General features: G+C 33.7%; 1 protein-coding gene across 1 annotated transcript in view; it reads left to right on the forward strand.

Annotated features, from left to right (window-relative positions):
• Positions 1-8,132, forward strand: part of LOC127877004 (6-phosphofructo-2-kinase/fructose-2,6-bisphosphatase-like) — a 370,857-nt gene that overhangs the window by 119,683 nt on the left and 243,042 nt on the right. The gene's annotated exons all lie outside the window — the stretch shown is intronic.

Consider the following 8,132-nt stretch of genomic DNA (forward strand, 5'->3'; position numbering starts at 1 on the left):
ACGCGACTTATTTCACATGTTTTCTACATGTACTGTAGATCTATGTCGACATATCTGAATTGTCAATTGATCACATTTTCCTTATTTCGTGTAATGTGCATTGTTTATAACCAAAGCATATAGATCTACTTTTGACATTTAACTTAAATATTAAGAATGTACAACAAGCCATACACATATCGCACAGTTCATGAATAATCTGCTATGTTTGCTTTCCTATTTAATTCACGTTAGGCATAGAGCTGTGTAAAGTATAAGATGGTAAAAATAGCACCACACTGGAATTGGGAACGTCCCATTTTGTACACGGGTATTTTCTGCTCATTTATCTGTTGTGTACTGGAATGTTTTCCATTCTTTGTGTATTTATATATTAAATTATTTTCTCGTACAATAAGGGCATTTACCATAGATAAATAAAACATTGTGCAAGTTTAAACATTATTATGTTTGTATGCAGAAATCTGCAAATGCAACCGAGTTTACCAACGGCTATTATTAGATAAACTGCTCCGGTTCATTTGAACAGCAGTAATGTACAGTAAATGACGTAGCGTGTGACGAAGAAGAAAGTTTATCGCGTTCATAAACTCATTTGAATAAAGTGATAGAATGGCATAAGGGTCTTTATTTAACTATGCTAAAATAATTATTAAAGACCCTTTATGCAAAATCGTCAATTTTTGAGTTAAATGGATTATTAGATGGATTTTAAAGGATAATTAAAGGTAAGATACTAGTTCTTACGTGTTTTGATTTCTGTTTGTACTTTTGTCGTTCCCTGTTCTCGGGGAAATGATTTTAACATGGGCGCCATTGATGCATCGGATCACACACGGCATACCCTTAACATTATATAAAAACACGTTCTGCGCGTCCTTAAATTCGTCGTCCGAAGTCGGAAAACGTATTGCCCTGTATATTTTGTCAAATGAAGTGTCAGTCGCTGTTGTCTGTTTACTCGTCAAAATTGTCAAGGTCGTCGATAGCTAAAGAAACTTCAGCGTACAGTTTATTTAGTATTGACAGACCTGTACAAAGTCGACCCAGTCAAAAATCATAAAAAGCGACATTTAAAGTTATGGTAGCCAGAACTAGGTCGTCGATGGTGTACATGTATGTTGACATCGACAGCATTTTGTCAGTAGCAATCGCCGCCATATTGGATTTTGATCATTTTCTTTCGAAAATAAAATGAATTATAGTAAAGTAAAATCATCTTTTCGCGGTCGTTATGTGTTAAAATTCGCATACTGCGTAAAATTGAATGTAGGCATATGGTGATATTTTTACTTGTTTTACAGTTTATGAATTTTTTAAAGACTATTTTGCGTACCAGAACAAATACATGTATATCACTACGCATGGTTAAATTTGTTAGATTTTAAGCGCTTTTATGACTGAATTAAAATTATTGTTAAGGTTATTAGATCTATTTATGTTAAATGTCACGTTGAAAAAATCAAATGGGATAAATAGAATACTAGGATTAGCGTTGAATACAGAGAAGTTTATGTTGCTCGGCTCGAACACCGAAAGCGCTCGCCAAGGCTCGCGCTTCCGGCGTTCTAAGCCTCGCAACATAAACTTCTCTGTATTCAACGCTAACCTAGTATTCTCTATGTATACGCTTTTCTGGGACGAGTCGGATCAATTCATTGAGAGTAAGTTGGTTCCTTTTTCCTTGTTATTCTTTCCTTTTCCGAATAAAGAATAAACAAATTAGTTAATATGAAATAAGATACACATAAATCAAGGAAAATCACAGTAAATGTAGGTTTGGAATAAAAAAATATTTATTTAGTGCAGTATATTTATTAGGTCTCGTTTGTAATGATAACCCTGTGTCTTTTTCGCGGCTGAACAAGGAAAACGTAACCAGTTGTGCCCACTATCTAAACATTTGACTGATAATCACCGAGAGCAGCTATTTTGTAGAATTCCATTATTTTAAGTTGTTCGCCAATGTTGAAGGTCGCCTTATGTAACGTAGTCCTAGGCATCCTAGAGCAAGAAAACGCGTTTTAGGAGATACAAAATCTATTCAAATAAAACCACCAATTACAGCTATGCAAGTTTTTGTTTTTAATGGGGAAAAAAACAACAACAACAAAATATAGAGGCATTTCGATGAAATTTTTCAGTCTAACAGAGGCACATTGGCCGCTGCTTCCGATTCAGTCTCGCCTTTATTGTTACATTAGTGACGTCGCACTGATGACAACGCTGTCTTACATATTGGCATTCGGTGTAAATACAGAACTGTTACGCTAAAAACGGCGAGGACTGTTAACCATCAAGAGCGTAGTCGTTTTTTTAGATCCTACGGTCAATAATCGTTTGCAGAGGTTAAAAGTCGCCGAATGTATCGTTTGTCTGCATGAGCGAGAAAACGCGTATTCGCACTAATAAAATCTAAGAAGAAAACACACTTTTACTGCCAGGATACACGCTTTTTCGTTTCAGTTATAAAAGAAAATATTACGGCATTTCGATGAAACTTTTCAGTCTTTTAGATGCACTTGAACCGCTGCTTCCGGTGCAATCTTTCTTTTATGATGACGCGCTAAAATCATTTTGCATTCTTAATCATATCCGTTCGTAACTGTTCGTATCAGAACGAAATGAGGTTTCTAAAACTTGTTTAGTTGTCAGCTATCATATAGTCTTGGCCAATGGTCAGGGTCAGATTAGGAACTGCCATTTTCTTACTCACACACATATAAAATGAACCAAAGAGACGAATTAATCAATGAAAATCATTTTAAATGTGGGGTGGGTATCAAAAATATGTATTGTGGTACATTTTTAAATAGTTTTTTTGCGTAATGATAACCAGTTGTTTTTTCGTTGAAAAAAGAAACCAGGTGCGCTAACTTCGGAGCAAATAGGACTGGTTACCACCAAGAGCAGCGCTATTTTGTCGGTTATCACGACCTTTTATATTGTATAAATAGTAAGGTCGCCGGATGTACCGTTGGTATCCAAGATCGAGAAGACGCGTTTTCGGAGATAGAAAATATATTTAAATATAAGCACTCAAGTAAAGCTTATATACGCGTTTGATTTTTAATTAAAAAACAAATGCAGATGTATCTCTAAGACACTTTCCAGATTTTTATAGGCCCCTGAGTCGCTGCTTCCGGTGCGCCTTATGATGACGTCCGTGACGTCGCACTGACGACAACGCTGTCCGAAATATTGGTATTCTGTAAAAATACAGAGCTGAAATTTTACGCTAAGATCGGAGAGGGACAGTACACCATAGAAGCAACGCCGTTTTGTAGACCCCACGGTCAATAGTCGTGTGCCGAGGTTGAAAGTCGCCGGATGTACCGTTGGCCTGCATGAGCGAGAAAACGCGTATTCGCACTAAAACAAATCTATGAAGAATACACTGTTTTACAGCTATTATGCGCGCAGGTGTTTCAATTATAGCATTAAATATAATATTGAAGCATCTCGATTAAACTGTTCAGTCCACTACAGGCACATGGACCGCTGCCTCAGGTGCAGTCTTGCTTTTTTTGAAATCATTCTGCATTCTTAATTATATCCCGTCGTTATTATGTTCGTATGAGAACGGACTATGATATCTAAAACATGTTTAGTAATCAGCTATCATATAGTCTTGGCCGAAGGTCAGGGTCAGATAAGACTTCAAAAACTGTATCAGAGATATAAAAAATAAAACCTTACGTTAAACATCGCCAATTATATCAAATATAAAGCTGTGCTATGCGAAAATGATCCGAATGTAAGTATCCGAAAGTATGGCCTCTGAATAAAGAATTGGTGTTAAGTTAGTTCCATGTGCAGAAGCCCATATTTCAGACATTCACTTTCGGATATGTTATATTTTAGATCGTGTGTGTGTTTTTAAGCTTGATTATCTGATATGGAAGTATTCTGTAACATTTCTTTTTATATTCTATTTGACGATACGCGCTGAAAACAAGTGAAGACGATAATCAGTAAATAGTATTGCCTTAATCAAACATAAAATTAACCAAAACATAATAAATGCCAATTACAATCATGGTATATGTAGGTTCGAAGTTAAAAATATTATTGCGATAAATTTTTATACCAAGTTTTATTTAATAATTACACAGTTCTTTATTCAGTGTATATAAGGAATAAGGAACTGGTTCCTTATTTCTTATTCAAATCGAATAATGAACTGGAATTTTCATACCGTACAAACTATTAAAATGAACCAAAGAGACCAATAATTCAATAAAAGGCATTGTAAATGTAGTTTGGATATAAAACAATAAAATAATTTCAGTACATCTCTAGAGCTAATAAGTTTTATTAAATGATAACTAAGTTCCTTATTCGGATAAATCGAATGAGGAACTGCCATTATCTTAAACACAAAAAAATGAACCAAAAAGATTAATAAATCAATAAAAATCATTTTAAATGTAGTTTGGGTATCAAAAATATATACTGTAGATTATTTCTAAATAGTTTCTTGCGTAAGATAACAAGTTTTTTTCGTGGCAAAAAGAAACCAATCGGGAACAATTAAACATTTTTGTTTGTGACATATATTTTTCCTTTATGTTTTACTGTTGTTTATTGGTTCATATAAGTTATTTTTAATTGGTACGTCATAGTTCAAATCATACAGTGCATAGTTGTGAATGTTCATTGTCATTTTATAAGTTGGTTAGATAATCAAAGCGATAGAAGTTATGAAAATATGTTTCGTTTTCTTTTAAAACTGTAATTAGCATTTACTGGGTAATAACGTATTAACCATCTCCAACTATACTAGAATTTGGCTCGTTTCTGCTATGCTATTACAACTTACAACTAAACTTAATTCCAGAAACATACATTCGGATGATCGATGCCTACGACGGCTATAAATAGTCAAAATGGTTACGGCCATTTATATTGAGAAATAATTAAGATTTGTTTATTACATTTCTGATATATTTTATTTCATAACTGAAACATCTGCGCGCATACTTGCTGTAAAAGTGTGTTATCTTTATGGATTTGTTTAAGTGCGATTACGCGTGTTCTCGCTCATGCAGGGAAACGGTACATCCGGCGACATTCAGCCTCGGCACACGACTATTGACAGTAGAGTCTACAAAACGGCGATGGCTTCTATGGTGAATAGTCCATCGACGATCTTAGCGTAACAGTTCCATTCTGTATGCGAACCGAATATATTTCGGACAGCGTTGTCGTCAGTGCAACGTCAATGAAAAAACAAAAGCGTATAAAGCTTTACTTGAGTGCTTATATTTTAATATATTTTCTTTCTCCGAAAACTCGTGTTTTCAATCTTGAATTCCACGGTACATTCGGCGTCCATCAAGATTGCCACAAGACTAAAGGTCGTGATAACCGACAAAAAATCGCTGGTCTTTGTGGTAACCAGTCCTATTTGTTTCGAAGTTAGTGCACCTGGTTTCTTTTTGCCACGAGAAAAAAAACTGGTTATCATTACGCAAACAACTATTTAGAAATGTACCACAATACATATTTGTTTGATACCCAACCTACATTAAAATGCTTTTCATTGATTAATTGGTATCTTTGGATCATTTTATGTGTGTGTGTAAGAAAATGGCAGTTCCTTGTTCGATTGGAATAAAGAATAAGAAACCAGTTCCTTATTTCTTTTTCAATCCGAATAGGGAACTAGGTTATCATAAAATAAAACAACTTAGTAGAGATGTACTGCAATATATGTTTTTGATGCCAAACCTACACATTCAATCATTTTCAATTATTTATTGGTCTCTTTGGTTCATTTTAATATTTGTTTAGTATGAAAATGCCAGTTCTTTATTCGATTTGAATGAGAAATAAGGAACCAGTTTCTTATTCCTTATTCACACTGAATAAGGATTTGTGTTATCATTAAGTAAAACTAGGTAGAAATATATTGCAATAAATATTTTTAACTTCGAACCTACATATACCATGATTTTCGTTGACATTTATTATTCCTTTTTTTTTAGTAAGAAAATACCAATTCCTTATTATCGTCTTCATAAACTTGTTTTCATTGTTTACCGTCAAATACAATATACAATAGACATGTTACAGAATACGTCCTTAATATATAATAATATATATATATATATAGCATAATATAATCATGCTTAAATCACACACACATTACATCTAAATTATTACACATACTTAATTAATCGTCCGAAATACAGACTTTTGAATAAGGAACTAACTGATTACCAATTCCTTATCAGAGGACATCATACGGATACTTAAATTCTGATCATTCTCGCAAACCACAGCTTTATAGTCGTTATTATTTGCAATGTGTAATGTAGGATTTGTTATTTATAATTCTGGTTCAGTTCTTGAAGTCTTATCTGACCACGAACTTTGATCAAGACTATATGATAGCTGAATTCTAAACATGTTTTAGATATCTCATTCCGTTCTCATACGAAAACAGTTACGAGCGGATATGATTAAGAATGCAAAGTGATTTCAACACGTCACCATAAAAGAGAAGAAGAAATTGCCTCTAGAAGACTGAAAGGTTTCATCGAAAGGCATATTTTTTTATTTTTTTATTTTATATTTGAAACGAAAACGCACATCCTAGCTGTAAAAGTATGTTTTCGTCTTAAATTTATTTAAATGCGAATACGCGTTTTCACGCCCATGCAGACCAACGGTACATTCGGCGACTTTCAACCTCGGCACACGGTTATATTGACCGTGGGGTATGGCACGCCATAGCGCCTTAACATGATAACGTATATTACATGACTATCTTTATCAGTATATGATGTTGATTTTACATTATATGATGTTACTTTGGCATTATACGTTAATAATTAATGATAGTATGATGATAATTTACCATGATATGATGCTCAGGGTTCATTATAGTATGCTCATTGTTCATTTTATGATGCTCACTGTACATTATATAATGATTAGTGCCCATGATATGATGCTCATTGTACATTATATGATGATAATTTTTCATTATATACTGCGCACTGTATATTATATGATGCTCAAGGCCCATTATATGATGCTCACTCTTCTTAATGTGATGCTCACTCTCCTTTATGTGATGCTCACTCCCCATGATATAATTCTCACTCGCAATTATATGATGCTCACTCACCATGATATAATTCTCACTCTCAATTATATGATGCTCACTGTTCATAATATGATGCTTACTGTACATTATATGATGCTCAGTGTACATTATATGATGCTCAATGTACATTATATGATGCTCACTGTTCATAATATGATGCTCACTGTACATTATATGATTCTCAATGTACATTATATGATGCTCACTGTTCATTAAATGGTGCTCACTCTTTAGTATATGATGATAAGTTTCCATTATATGATGCTCCCTGTACATTATACGGTGCTCACTTTTCATAATATAATGCTCACAGTTCACTATATGATGCTCACTCTCCATTATACGATGGTGTTAATTTTAGTATATGATAATTTTTTGACACACTTTTTTATAACTGGCATATATAAGTAAAACCTGTACTTGCCAATGCTTTACTGACCAAAGTTGTTGTATACATACAAATCCCCATGTTTATTTTCGACTAATTGTTTTGTTTCCATGATGAGTTTAAAGTCTTCATGCGACATACCCAATAGCTTTGTTCAGCGCCATAGACCTTTTCCATTTAAACAGAGTTGATGTAATCAGGTAGTGTTTTTAACAAAGGAACGACATATGCAGCAAAGAAATTACGCTTTAATTTCTTCGTCAATTTTTCGTCGACAAGTAAAAAAACCAATTCACCATGATAATACGATTTTACACTATTTAAAGTTGCTTTCACTGTTCTTAATCTGCAAATTGTATAAGAAAAAACAACTTTAATTTAAAGCATTGCGTTATTCGAGTACATCTACATTATTAAAAAAATCTACAACGCAATCTCACCGGTTACATTTTAGCGATATTTTCCTAAACTTGTATTCACACTTGATTTTAATAATTCATATTAAACACACACATGCATCATACATTATTGCAATCGCGTTTCAAAATACCAAGGCACTCGAGTCATTGAATTGAATGCATTATGCAATCCACTGACGTAGTGAAAACATTCAAGCGTGTGCAGTTT

Source organism: Dreissena polymorpha, chromosome 1 (assembly GCF_020536995.1).
Source record: "Dreissena polymorpha isolate Duluth1 chromosome 1, UMN_Dpol_1.0, whole genome shotgun sequence".
Lineage (NCBI taxonomy): Eukaryota > Metazoa > Mollusca > Bivalvia > Myida > Dreissenidae > Dreissena > Dreissena polymorpha.